Genomic DNA, 14,746 nt, shown 5'->3' with positions numbered 1-14,746 from the left:
TAGCCCTGATCTAATATCTGCTGCCAATCCTCCTCTTTTTGCTGAGGAAGATTGACCTTGGGCTAATATCTATGACCATCCTCCTCTACTTTATATGTGGGATGCCTGCCACAACATGGTTTGATATAAGCAGGGCATAGGTCCGCCACCGCCGGGATCTGAACCTGCATACCCCGGGCCACGGAAGCAGAGCATGTGAACTTAATCACTACGCCACCAGCCTGGCCCCCAGTTTTTAAATTTTTAAGGAATCTCAGTACTATTTTACAAAGCGGCCCTAACATTTTATCTTCCTACAAACAGTGTACAAGGGTTCCAATTTCTTGACAACCTCACCAACACCTGTTATCTTTTTTTTTTAAGTAATAACCTTCCTAACAAGTGTGAGGTGATATCTCATTGTAGTTTTGATTTGCATTTCCTGATAATTAATGATGTTAAACATCTTTCCATATACCTGTTAGCCATTTGTATGTTGTCTTTGTAGAAATGGCTGTTCAACTCCTTTGCTCATTTTTAATTGGTCATTTGTTTTCTTTTGCTGTTGAGTGTTGAGTGTTTTTTTAAATATATTTTGAATGTTAAACCCTCATCAGATATATGGTTTATAAATATTTTTTTCCATTCCATAGGTTGTATTTTGATTCTGTTAATTTTTTCCATTATTGTGCAGAAGCTTTTCAATTAGATGTAATCCTGTTTGTTTACATTTGCTTTTGTGGCCTGTGCTTTTGGTGTCATATCCAAGGAATCATTGCCAAGACTGATGTCAAGAGGATTTTCCCATATATTTTCTTCTAGGAGTTTTATAATTTCAGTAGTTACATTTAAGTCTTTAATCCATTTTTAATGATTTTGGTATGGTGTAAGATAAGGGTCTGATTTCATCTTTTTGCATGTGAATATTCAGTTTTCTCAATACCATTTGTTGAAGACAGTATCCTTTCCCCATTGTGTATTCTTGGCACCCTTGTAAAAGATCAGTTGCCAGTATGCGTGGATTTATTTCTGCGCTCTCTGTTCTGTTCCATTGGTCTATATGTCTATTTTTATGCCAGTACCATGCTGTTTTAATTGTAGCTTTAAAATATATTGGAATCAGGAAGTCTGAAACCTCCAGATTTTTTCTTTGTTCTCAAGATCATTTTGGCTGTTCTGGGTCTTTTGTGGTTCCATATGAATTTTACTATTGTTTCTATTGGCAACAAAATAATATGTTTGTTTATTTAAGTCTACTTGATATTTACTTGCATGCAGTTTGCTCCGGGATTTTCTATTTTTATAAATTAATATGCTGTTATAAATAATCCAATGTGATATTACATAGAATTAATTGTTCTCTTAAATTAGATAATTATATACTGTTGATGTCCTCCAGTTAAAGACCCTATAAATGCACTTGTAGTAAAATTAAGTTAAATTCATTAAACTTCAGGAAGCAGGGAAGACAACAAACCAGTGGCAGCCTTGGGGAGTCTCAGTAAGAGGATGTTAGCCGGGACTTCTTATAGGATTCAGACTAGTTTTAGGTGATTTGGTGGAGATTCAAGTAGGTGTTTGCTTTGGAGTGGGTGCTGTCATAACTTGAGGGTGATTCTACCATTGCCTAGGAGGGAAGACGAATGGAATGAGTCTAATATTGTCCATAGTGAAGTAGCAGCAGTTGCAAGTGGGATGTTTGGTTATTTTTATGGTTACATAGATTTTTTTTGTCTATGCTCAGGTGTGATTAGAGCGTAGTGCCATATTTTTGTCTCATTCTATCACAGTCCCAGAGTGACTTTATCTGATGTTCAAGTTCTGTGAAATTGTTTATGTACTACACAACAACAGCAGGCCTGGCTGGTAGCAATAAGCCATCTACTAGCTGACAGCTGTTAGGGATTTCTTTTCTTGACCAATACCAATAGAAAAAATTTTAACTACATATTTTTTTAAAATATTAATACTTGTTCTGTAATGAGCACAAGTATTGTTAAACTGTTCTGTAATATTATTTTTATTAAATTCTTTATTATAAGCATAATTCTGATCATACTAGTATTTTCCCAGTAGCCGTTATTTAGTCTTTTATTTTAGGTTTTTAAAATAATTTGTTCAACTTCCTGTTAGTGACTTAGGCCCGTTAATTCCTTCTTGCCTCCTCTTCCCGCATCCTGTACTCATTGCCTATGCATTTTATCTTCTTTTTTTAATGTCTCTTCATCCCCCTGCCTTCACACAGTCACTGGATAATTTATTCAAAGATGGATTGGAAGACACTATTCATTTGAAACTATAGTTTTGATCAAAGAATTTGGCTTGTAATAAGTTTATCAATGGCCTTTAGACATGTGGGCATGTTAGTCTGAACAGTATATCAGAGAATAGATCATCAGATCAATTGGGAGATTTCAGAACCTAAGTTCATACACAAAGATTCATGCAGATTCCTGTTTACAAAAGATAAAGACAGGTAATTAGCCCACATCAGGTAGCTCAAGGTTTGTAGTACATGTTTTAAGCCCCTATGTTTTGGAATAATTTATTATGTGTCGATGGGTAACAAATGCAAACATATATAAGCAGATGAGGCACAAGTAGGTGCATGATCAATGGATTGAAGGTCCTGAAATGATTGAAAGATTTTTCGAGTTGAAGCAATAAATGTAGGCCACTGGAAAAGTCAAGAAACAGTAGAATTAGGATTGGACATACATAGGTATTGTAGTTATTGAAAATGACCCTGACAGGAACAATAAAAGACTTATTACTCTTTCCTCCAATTATTGTTGTCATAAGATTTGTCATTCAGAAGTCTCTTATGTGACTATGGAGGGTGATCAACTCTTTTCCAAAAATAATTTTTATGCTTCAGATGCTTGTGGTGGTTTTAGTAGGGCTAAAATTTGTTTTTTTATAGGTTCTAAGTAGATACTCCCAATTGGATGTAAACAATTTTGAATCTCATGCGACCATTCTGCTCTGCTATCTGTAAGCTTTACAAAAAGATGTTTATGCAATTATAATTGTGTGTAAACCCTTGTATACTAGTTGATGAATTTGATATTTATTTGTAAATTATTTTGACATGCATTTGAATCAATGAAATCCTACTCTTTATTTTGTTCTTAATAATGATTTCATACAAAATATATTGTCTGGCACCCTGAGGTGTGTATTGATCAAATGAGTGTGACTAACTCTTATTTTGGCCTTAGAAAAGTAATTCATGACTAAATATGGTATAATAATTACAATGTGGAGAAGAACTTCATGGGGATGGGGATATTGAAAGGAGCCACTATAAAAATAAAGTATAGAGTTAGAAATGAAGATAAATGTCATTCACCAACTTAATGAAACAAATTCTGTTGAGATTCAATAAATCACTTCTAATATAAGCATCTATAATAAAAGAATAGTATACTTTCGCTTCCATCCTTCCATCCTTCATGCCGTTGTCATATTTCACTGAAATGTTATACTTCCCATGTCAAAACGTTATTGTTTTGATTTAATAGACAAATATTTTTCAAATAAATTAAGGGAAAATGAACAGAAAAATATAACAACTGAGATAGTTCAGGAGAAAAAAGATGGATTGAACAACAGAATGGAGATGAAAAATAAAATAGTTTGTTAACTTGAAGATAGACGAATAGAAATTAACCAACCTGAAGAACAGAGAGAAAACTGATTTAAAAAAGTAACAGTATCTCAGGGACCTGTAGAACAATATTGTCAAGTTTAACATACGTGTAGTTAGAGACCTAGGAGAAGAGGAGAGAGAATAAGGCAGAAAAAAGTATATGAAGAAAAAAAAATGGCCAAAAGTGGGACTCAAATTCCCAAATATGATGAAAGATAAATTAAAAAATTCAAGAAGCTAGCCAGACCCCAAGCAGGATACATTTAAAGAAAATTTTGCATAGGCACATCACATCAAACTGAGAGCTGAAAACCAAAGTTAAAGAGAAAATCTTGAAAGTACCCTGAGTGGGAAAAAATACACATAACAGCCCTAAGAATTTGATGGACTGCTGACGCAAAAACCGTGGAGGTCAGAAGACAGTGGACAGTGGTGGAAGAAATTCTATATAGCACTCAATAGTCTGTGAAAATATCCTTCAAGAACTCCATACCCAGTTACAATATCTTTCTGTATCTAGTGAAATATCCTTCAGGAATGAAGATGAAAAAAAGACATTATCAGAAAAGATAGGAGATTCCATTGCCTACAGAATTGCATTGTAAGACATGCCAAAGGAAATTTTTCAGGCTGAAGGGAAATGATACCAGATGAAAACTCAAATCTTCAGGAAGAAATAAAGAGTATTGGAAGTGTTCTGGAGGCTGGAAAATCCAAGGTCAAGATGCAAGCAGATTCAGTGTCCTGCAGACCTTCCTGCGAAGGCCTGCTTGGTCTCTCACAGCTTTCTGAGGATAGCTTCTTCCCAGGAAGCCCTCTAACTCTCGTGCAAAGAGACCCTCAGGAATCTTATGCACCAGTCCTCCAGGCGTGCTCTGACAGGCCTAAATCCTAGAGTAAAATCAGCCTAGGTAATAATAATAGCTAACACTCATTCATTCAACAAGTGTTTATTGGGTTATTACTTTGTACCAGAGAGTGTTCCAGATGCTAGGGATATAGCAGTGCACAAAGAAAGATAGGAGACAGAATCCCTGCATTCATTAAAAAAATTAACATTAATTTAGGATAAATTGTAATAATTTAAAAATTAACATTACAACATAACCTCTAAAGAATGACACAATTATAGACGGAACTTCAGATGAGAATAGAGTAAGAAAAATTACTCAGTCCAAAGTATGTTAAGAAAGAGTATCAAAGATACAATGAAGAGAGGAAACAAATAGAAAACAAGATGATTGACTTAACTTCAACCACACCAATGACCACATTAAATGTAGATGGTTCATAACTCCAATTAAAAAGAGATTATCAGAATCAATAAGTGAAGACACAACTATATGCTGTTTATGAGACAAACTCTAAATATGAAGACACTAATATTAAGACACAGATAGGTTGCAATCAAAATTCTAGAAAGAAATATACCATACAAATTGTAATTATAAGAAACCTGACATGGTATATTACTATGAGATAGACTTGGCTTCAAAATAAAGAACATTACCAGAGATAAAGAGATACATAAACACTGTAGCAATCACGTCATGTGTATGCACCTAATAATAATAAAGCTTCACATGCACACCACAACATAGTTCTAAATGTGCACATACTTAACAGTAGAAACATAATTGATGAATGAAAAAGAAAAAATATAGACACATCCATAGTTGTAATTTGAGGCTTAATATTCCTCTGTTAATAATTACAAGAAGTAGACCAAAAAAAAAAAACCCAAACAGTAGGGATTTTACTGTTTGAGCAACACTATCAACCAATTTGAACTACTAGAAAGATATAGAACCCTACAGCCAACAGATGGAGCACACGTTATTTTAAAATCAGTAAACCTGCCCTGTTAGGGAGTATATGTTTGTGTACCTGCAAATTCATGTGTTGAAGCCCTGACTCTCAATGAGGTGTTATTTGGAGTGGGGCCATGGGGAAGCAATTAGAATTAAATGAGGTCATGAGGGTGGAGCGCCCATGATGAGATTAGTGTGCCTGTAAGAAGAGGAAGAGACATCAGAGCTCTCTCTCTGCCATGTGAGGATATATGAGAAGGCAGCCACCTACAAGGCAGGAAGAGGATTCTCATCAGAACCCAACCATGCTGGCATCCTGACCTCAAACTTCCAACCACCAGAACTGTGAGAAATAAATTTCTTTTGTTTAAGCCACTTAGTCTATGGTATTTTGTTATGGCAGCGCTGGCAGACTAAGACATTCCCCGGTGTGAACAATATACTGGTCTATATAACACAAGCCCCAATCAATTTCAAAAGTTGAAACCTTTCTGAGTATGCTTTGTAGTGACAATATAATTAATTATTAATAAAAACATGTAAATAATCCCAAATTATTTGGAAATTGATCAGTGTGCTTCTAAATAATCCATTGGTCAATGAAGAAATAGCAAGAGAAACTAGAAAATATTTTGAACTGAACACTAATGAAAACAATATGTCAAACTGAGATGTAGCTAAAGCAATGCTATGAGAAAAATTCATAATTATAAATGTTTATATTAGAAAAAAGTAACATCTAAATATAAATGTTCTAAGCTGTCATCTTTAGAATCTGAAAAAAATAGCAGGGCAAACCCAACATAAATAGAAGAAAAGAAAAAAAGAACACTATTGAAATCGGAATAATGCTTGCCTCTGTGGTAAAGACAGAAGAAAGGGGCATCAGAGAAGATTCTAGGGTGATGACAGTGCTCTATATGTTGATTGAGGTGTTGATTTCATGAGTGTATAGATTGATCAAAACTCAAGGAAATGTAAAATTAAGATCTGTGTATTTTGTGTATGTAATTGTACATTGGTAAAAAAAAAGAACCTCAATATAAAAGAAATGTATTGTATATAAATGTGTTAACATATCCAAAGCAAAATATCAGGGACTATACTTATCCTTTCAATTCAGATGCACTCTGATAACTTACATTCTATTTTTAACAATCTATTCTATTTTTTATATAATACAACCAGTTCCAAATCTTTTTATTGATTTCATCACCTTAAGATCACTGCTGGATAAGGAACAATGCATTAGAATCTAGAATGTACTTATACTTCATTCTTTATAATAAGACAATGTGATCATTGAGTATATAGAGAATAAAATTTAGAACTTTAATTTGTTTCTATATTTGAAATACAGACTAAATGCAAAAAAAATATTTTAATGCCTGCATTACTAATTCATTCAGCATTTATGACCTTCTCCCTTGTAAAAAAAATAAAGAAATCTAAACATAGTCTTTACTCAGCAGCTGTAATATGATGTTGGACTAAAATGGGGCCAATGCTGTTTATCTGAAATACAATCTCACAGCTGGAAAGTGTCAGAACATTATCTCTTAGAACTGCAGTAAAATCTGTAGCAAATTCTCTTTAAAACTGCAAGAAATCAGTATCTATTGAATTTTTATTTCATTTGTTTTATTTGATTTTTAAAAACTTGTTTGAAAATGACATACATGCATGCATACTCACATACATGCTCAAATGCTTTAACAAATAGATGATAGAAATATAGGTCAAGAAGTAAAGCGGGGTTGTCAGAAATGAAGAGTTGTTATAAAGATCAGATAAGCACACAGTTTCTTTCAAATACAGCAAATGAGATGTGTGAGGGTGGAGTGGGAATGATAGAACCACTACATGCAGATAAATTCTTTTGAAAATGTAATTTCTACTTCAAATGTAGACGTTTGTTGACGTGGGGCTGGTATGGGTGTCAGTGTGATGGTGTGTATAAAGTGTGAGATGGGAAATAAGGACTAATTTGTTTTTAAGAGACACATCTTATAAAGACATCAGTAAAATAAATGAATCTGTTTGGTTACTAGACTTTTTTGTTCAGATCATGGGTAAGGATTGAGAGACTAGAAAGGAGCTCAACTGATTTGCATCTTCTACATTGGTGAATTCAGAGTATTCTTTCTTAGAGGAAGGAAGACTATACTCAAAAAGAGAGTGGAGGTGCCACTTTGAAAGCACAGATTTGGACTGAATTTAAGGAACTCGGGAATATTGGAGGGACAGAGATTTGGGGATACATGCAATATCAAAGCTTGAGGCTTTCGAAAGATAATTGGGTGACAAGCGCTTGAAGAAATTTTCCCCAGGCATTCTTGCAGCACCTTTCGCATTTTTCGAAAATGCTGTAAAGAAATAAATTGCTTTGTCTTTGCTTTTGGATGTTCATCTGAATTCGAAAACTAGCTGAAATAGCCATAAAAAGATCCACTTTTATTGAGTTGTATTCATAAATAAGTTCAGAACTATCTGTTTAAAGCGTATATGCTAGCTATTTTTTTAAAATCAAAGTAGCTTGTTATTGAGTGTATACATCACATTTTCCCTCTCCTTTTGTTTTAATAATATGTGTAGTCCATGGTGAAATCATCATAAACATTTGCCTGCCTAATTTGCTTTCAGGTTTTATGTCTTAAAGTTTCTTACTTTCTGGGTTTTTGCAACTTAACACTTTATTCACTACTTCAGCCAGGTATACAGCAGCACCTAGTCTTGCTTTTTACCCATTAATCTTCCTTTTATTCCCCTCATTATTGTCAACTCTGCCCCAAACTGATCATTATTTTATAGCATTAATAAACTGAGTGTTCATTTTCTCTGAATAACAAGCTAATGATGGGTTAAGTCTACTCCTGTAATTGTGACATCTTGAGTATTTCTTGATAATTTTAGTCCTTGATTATTAGGTAACCCTGCCTTATTTCACCTGTCTCTGCCTTTCCTTTCTCCCTGTGGCAGTATCTTTTGTAAAGTGCCATCTGTTGGTCCAATTCTGTCTCTCTTTCTAAGGCAGTCCTACCAGACACTGCATATGGCAACAGACTCCTTGCTCCTTCATCGAGAACTCATCCAGAAGTGCAGAAGGAGTAAGGTGACTTATATTAGATCAGAAAACCAGAAGCCAGTTTCCTGCATATACTTTGCTCTTAATGAGAACCATAATTTGATTAATCAGATGGATGAACAAAAACTCATGTCATGCCCAGTAGTAGCACTTCACGATCTGCTCCTCCGAATAGTGAATCCATTTATAGCATTGGATTTCTGCCTTGGCATGTTCTCCTAATTTTCAAAATTGAACTGCTGCCTAGGATGCCGCGTTTCTATCTTCTACTTATTAGTTGGAACTCTGGAGGCCAACAATTATCTGAATAGTATCCAAACTACTAATTTTTTAGACAGTATTCATTTGACCATTTGGCTATCTCTATTGGGACCAACCTTTGCAATTTTGGTACTTCCAATATCCCTGTTAGATCGCTGCCTAATCCTGGCTCTCTGAAGCCCTACTGTTACATAGGCTCATGAATGGCTTGTATGTGAACTCATCAGTAAACATTTACCTGGACAATATACATTTACCCTCTGAGATTGTATTAATATTCTTAATTCTATGTCTGATGCTAATTAGGATATATGAGAAGTCCAGAATATGGCTATCTGAATAATCAAGGCCTTAAATAATTTTGTGTGTTACAGGCTGTTATGCTTATCCTTAAAATGGAAACTAAATGGAAGAAAACTTTGCTTTAAATCTGAATATATTTATTAGGACATAAATTACTATGAAGCAATGAAAGTAATTATTAAATCTATTTATTTTATTACTGTATAATTGACTTAACTATTTCATATCTAACATAACTATATAGAAGTGAAATGGTGGCATTTCTAACTTGGAATTCTATGGTTTTTAATTCCCAAGTCCAACTGATAATTAAAACATACCTTTAAAAACTCTCTACAATGTTTGCTATTGAAAATTATTTCTGTGGCCTGAAAACAAAATTAGAAACAATGAAATGAACTCTGCATTCAGTAACTACTTTTTTGTATATTAAGCACATTTAAAAATGTTTGCAGTAGGAAAACAAGAGTTTCAAAAGTTAAAGCTAGCTTTTCTTCAGTGTTACCTAAATGTAATGAAGACAAATGAAATTTGATGTCCCGAATTGCTGTTCAAACTACCCTGTCTCTCTAGCTCACTGGCACTGTTGAGGCCAGTGATGCCCTCCAAATTTCTCACCTAGAAACAGTCTTTTAAATGTTTCCTTTTCCATTAACTCCATCCTGTTTCCTATTCACCCTGCACACTGATGCCAAGTGATTTTTCCAAAGTATTATTTGATTAGCTCATTACCTGACCACCAAGCGTTCCACACCTCTTCAGTTGCCCTCTATATAAAATTTAAAGCCCTTTATAAGATGCATAAGTTACAAGTTCTGGCTACTTACCTTATTTCTTAATTCCAGGTTTGTTTATTTTTTTAATACTCAAATTTGTTTTCCTAGGCTTTGACTCTGCAAATGATACTTCCCAGTTTCTCTGACCAGCTGGCTTTCTGTTAGAGTCTACTAATCAGAGGCATTAGAGGAAGATCAGAAGACGAGAAGAAATAAGAGACTTTTTTTTTATATTTCACGTCCCTGTCAATATTTCTTCGGTGATAGCGGTCAGTTACCATCGACTTCTGGTGGCGTTCCTGATGCCAGCATCACTGGGCTCACTCAGGCACCAGGAGCAACAAGCCATGCCTGTTGTCAGGCAGAGGGCCAGCCTCACCGCTCTCCCAATCCACCGGGAAACAAACTTGGGCTTGTCTGAGGCCGTAACAGGCTGCTGCCCACATAGCACTGTGAGCCCTCTCCAGAGCATGTCTCTTTCTCTTTGGTCTGAACAACTTAGAGGTCTGGGAGGACAGCGTCCCTCCCAGAACCCTCCTCATTGCACTGCTTCTTTGAGCCACTAGGTTCTCATAATAATATCTCTTCCTTTTAGCTTCCTACCGGTAGGGGTTGGAATTTATTCTTGTAATTATTGATTTCTAGATAAATACAAGGACACCATTTTGCTCTTAGCTATCCAATATATGTTTAATTAATTCCATCTATTAAACTTCTTTAAATACAGAAGTGCAGTGGTGCCATGGTAGATGTTTAACAACTGGCTCTCTGGTAGGGGTGGGGCAAGGGGATCTGTCATTTGTATAATTTGCTCATTTCTAAAGTGTGAATACTCCCATCATGGCAGATTTCAAGCTACCAGTGTGGTGTCACTGAATGTGGAGTTAGGAAGGAAGACAAGTACACAATTGACTCACCATCATGTGCCCACTTCAGCACACAATGTGTTTTCTGTGTTCTGACTGGACCATGAATGAAACGATAATGGATACAATGAGTTTTCAGGAAATAGACCCTCTGATGGAATTCTGAGATTGGCCTTGGCTCCATACTGAGTTTCTTTACAATGGAAAAAGGTCTACTGGGTATATGGCATGCCTTGGCATCTGGATTAATTAAATTACCATCACTGGTTGCTTAGGATGAAGTACCTGAGGAAGATCAGGCTTTGGCAAGACATGTGGCTACATGTGTACACGTGATTACGTGACTATTAGAGTGATGACAACTATTAATGGGATGGGATGGTTATATATAACTGAACTGCAGAGTTTACAGAATGAAAATGACAAGCTCAGGAAACAAAACTTTCAACTTTCAAGTCACAATGATAGAAACAGAGTTCTACTGTGGTAGACTTCTCGTAGCTGTAAAGTAGATGTGACTGAAAATCATCCCTAAAATGAACTTAAGCATGTTGCAGAATTACAGTGTGAGCTGAATCCAGAGATTTATCAGGTATCTAATGTAAAAACTACGACCTCTTTTGGAAAGAAATGGATTCATGATTTGCATGGTCTCCAGTGAAACTAAGAATCTTGATTGTCCAAAGCATCTGTAGCCTCCACTCTCAGTGGAAGCAACCCGTTTTTTATCTTTACTTAAAAACATTGTAAAGTTTTTAGGAAGTCCTTCACCAGAGAACGTTTGTTCTTCTGAAGATTCACTACTCGATTCCTTATTTCATCTGTAACTAGAATCATAATATGCTACAGGAATTCTAGTATGACATGTGACACAGGAAGACATAGTATATTCTCAAGAAGCATTGCAAAATTTTGCTAATTTGTATTTATGGAAGTTTAAGGGAAAATGTGTAAAACTGGATTCTAAAGATGTTAGAATAAGGAAGATAAATATATTGGAGAAATTTATCTTTAGAGGTAACTTGTTAGAGATTCTGGATGCTATCTGTATATTCAGGTAGTTGGAAGTGGCTCAAACAATTTGTGTGGTGGCTTGATTGAAAGCTGAACTCGACAGTGACTACTTTTCAGTGAAGTTAAGGAGTCCAAACTTCTTTGATATAATGTAAAGGAATGAATCAAATGTTTAAGTCAGTGGAAAAGTTGCAGTGCGTTCTTTATGAAAGACCTGCGCATATGCATCCTGTTACAGACTCAGTACTGAGAAGAATATCCCTTTACTAAAGAATTGAGAAATGCCTTAGTGAGAGACGGCCAGCTTCCATATACAGCTCTGTGACTGCTGGACCCTTCAGGTGAGGGTGATGGCAGGAGATGCTGCTGTGAAGATGATCTCCCTAATTTCAGTGGTAATTTAGGACTGACACAGAGGCTTTATTGCTTTCCTTCACCTCCAGCAATAAAGGGGATAAAATTGCCATATTTGGAAACAGGGACAAAACGGTAACAGAACGATTTAAACTGCAGAGATTTTGGTGGTGGCAAAATGATCCCAAGTTTCAGAGACAAAATATATGAACAATGTACTAGAGTGTTGCTTGATTAAATAAATAAATACATAATTTCTAGATCTGAAGGCACAAATCTGACTTAAATTTACGTGGTAGAATATCTTAAGATCATTCAAAATTGATATATATCATCCCCTAGGCTATCATCATTAGGAACTATGGCCACTTAAACTATGATAACTATACCAGGGCAAAATAAAACTATCCATGTTGTAGTAGACAAAGGCTTTGAGTTGATATTATTCCCTGGGCACTCAATATGTGACTGTGGGACACCAATCAAATTAGAGTTTTATGGACCTCAAGTAATTCATTGTTTGGGCACAGATATTGTACATGGGTAGGTCATTGGGTCCATGGAACCAATTTGTCATTAATTTGATAGTTCTTGAGTGTGAAATTGGAATAAACTTATTGGTGACCAGAAGATTTCCCTTCTTCGTTCCCTAACCAATGGACTGAGGGCTATTATGGTAAGTAGTAATGTGTGAAAGCCCTTTGATAGTTTTTCTCTGGAAATTTTTGCAAATCTGGTAAATTTAGTCTATTCAAGAAGGTTTATTAATCTCCAAAAATGGCTATAGATTGTAGTGCAATTTTACTTGGTCTTTATTTTCAGTTGCACTGCGGTTTCAAGTGTGATATCCTTACTGGAGCAAGGCCTGTATAATTGAATATGAAGCCCCTGATCTGGCAATTGTCCTTTTCACTATATTGATTAAGAAGGACCACTAGAAGCAGTTTCCTTTACCTGGAGAGGAAAACAATACATTTTCATGGTCTTGCCTCAGGTCTATATTAATTCTCATCCTCTCTGCAGAGAGTAGCACAAAGATCTCGATTTCCTTGATGTAACACAGAATATAACACAGAGTCTCTATTATATTGATAATAGCATGCTGATTGAGGAGAAGGAAGGAACAAATAAGTTATACTTACACTCTTTTTTCTTAACCTGCATTAGTTTATTCATAAAAATCATATTACATAGTTATTCTTTTAATTGTTTATTTTCTGTGTCCACCTACCAAATATGAGTTTTACAGCTAGTTTGTGACCCTGTTCCTAGCACATTGCAGAGTGCCTATTTCAAAAACTTTGGATGAATTTAGAGGAGAGGAAGATCATTAAGAAGTTGAGTAATCACAAATATGGTTACTGGCTTTGTCACCAATTAGTCATGCTTTTTGGCACACTTAATAACTTCACCATGTCTTAGTTTTATCACCTGCAAAATAAGAATAATAAAAGTAGTTGCCCAGAAAGATGATTTGTTTATATCAAGTAACATACTGTATGAGAAATCACTTATTTGAATGCTTAGTACTTACTTGTTGACTCTTGCAAAATCTTTTCATTCCCGGTCAATTTAGACATTGTGTGCCACTGCTAATTTGAACATTTGCTCCAAATGATGAACAGTCACTTAAGAATAAACCTTCATGTTATCAATAATGTATTGTATACATTTTATATATAGAGATATTTGAAGATGATAAAAATACTATAATTTAGAATTTTCTCTTTTCTACCAATTTATCTCAATTAAAACATTAGCATAGTTTATTAATTATTTTTGTATGCATTGAATTTCTGTATTTAAACTGCGTGGGACATCAAGCTGTGTTTTCAATTAACTCAAAAAAATCTCCTTCCATTTGCAACAGCAAGGAACCCCATCATAGAGGGTAATATCAGCAATCTGTTTTTCATCTTATAATTACACAAGAAATCTTCTGACAATGGAATGCTCACGAGAGACACAATCCAGTATAATCACACGTAGATGCAGATCAGTTATTATGTCTTACTTTCTGTTATCTTTATTTTTAAAAAGATCTAGCTACTTTTTGTAGATTTGACTCAAAGGCAAATAAGCATTTAAGAAACTTATGTACTAGCTCTTCATCTTGTTGAGTTGTGCCTTTGCTTTTATTTTCCTTAATTGATGTTTTTCTTTTCTGTTAAATGTTGTTCTTCATAGAATGTAGTAGTTACATGTGCTAGCTTTTGGAGCCTAATTGTATCTTGTATTCGTTTACTATCAAATGTTTGTCCTTAAGCAAATAAATCAATATTTCTGGCATATAATTTAATCTTTAAAATGGAATAATAGTAACACCTCATGGAATTAGTATAATTTTTAAAGAAATGAATTGAGTTATAGCTGGTAAAACATTTCTGAAAAACAATAAATTAATATTTATTAATATTTTCTTATGTATTCTCTTTATTCAAATATGTGAACTTTTGGCTACTTTCTGAATTGGGAAACATAGATATTCAACAAGCCACCACAGATTTGACTTCCTAAGTAGTTTGTATTTTGTCATTCCATTACCAGCATGATGAAAATCTGATCAATTAACTTACGGGCTTTTTGTAGTCTAAAGCAAATTTCTTAGCTTGGCAAAAGGTCTTTCATCATTTATATATTACGTT

At 34.8% G+C, this 14,746-nt stretch overlaps 1 long non-coding RNA gene across 1 annotated transcript in view; it reads left to right on the top strand.

Annotated features, from left to right (window-relative positions):
- Window positions 1–14,514, top strand: part of LOC147916074 (uncharacterized) — a 139,453-nt gene extending 124,939 nt beyond the window's left edge. The window contains exon 2 of the long non-coding RNA XR_015553393.1: window positions 9,976–14,514. This is a non-coding gene — a long non-coding RNA (uncharacterized LOC147916074). The remainder of the gene's footprint in view (window positions 1–9,975) is intronic.
- The last annotated feature ends 232 nt before the right edge of the window (window positions 14,515–14,746 follow it).

This window comes from Ceratotherium simum, chromosome 10, assembly GCF_057802395.1.
Source record: "Ceratotherium simum simum isolate JZ-2026a chromosome 10, ASM5780239v1, whole genome shotgun sequence".
NCBI classification, from domain to species: domain Eukaryota; kingdom Metazoa; phylum Chordata; class Mammalia; order Perissodactyla; family Rhinocerotidae; genus Ceratotherium; species Ceratotherium simum.
The sequence above is the reverse complement of the archived record's forward strand: the minus strand, read 5'-3'. Positions and strand labels throughout refer to the sequence as shown.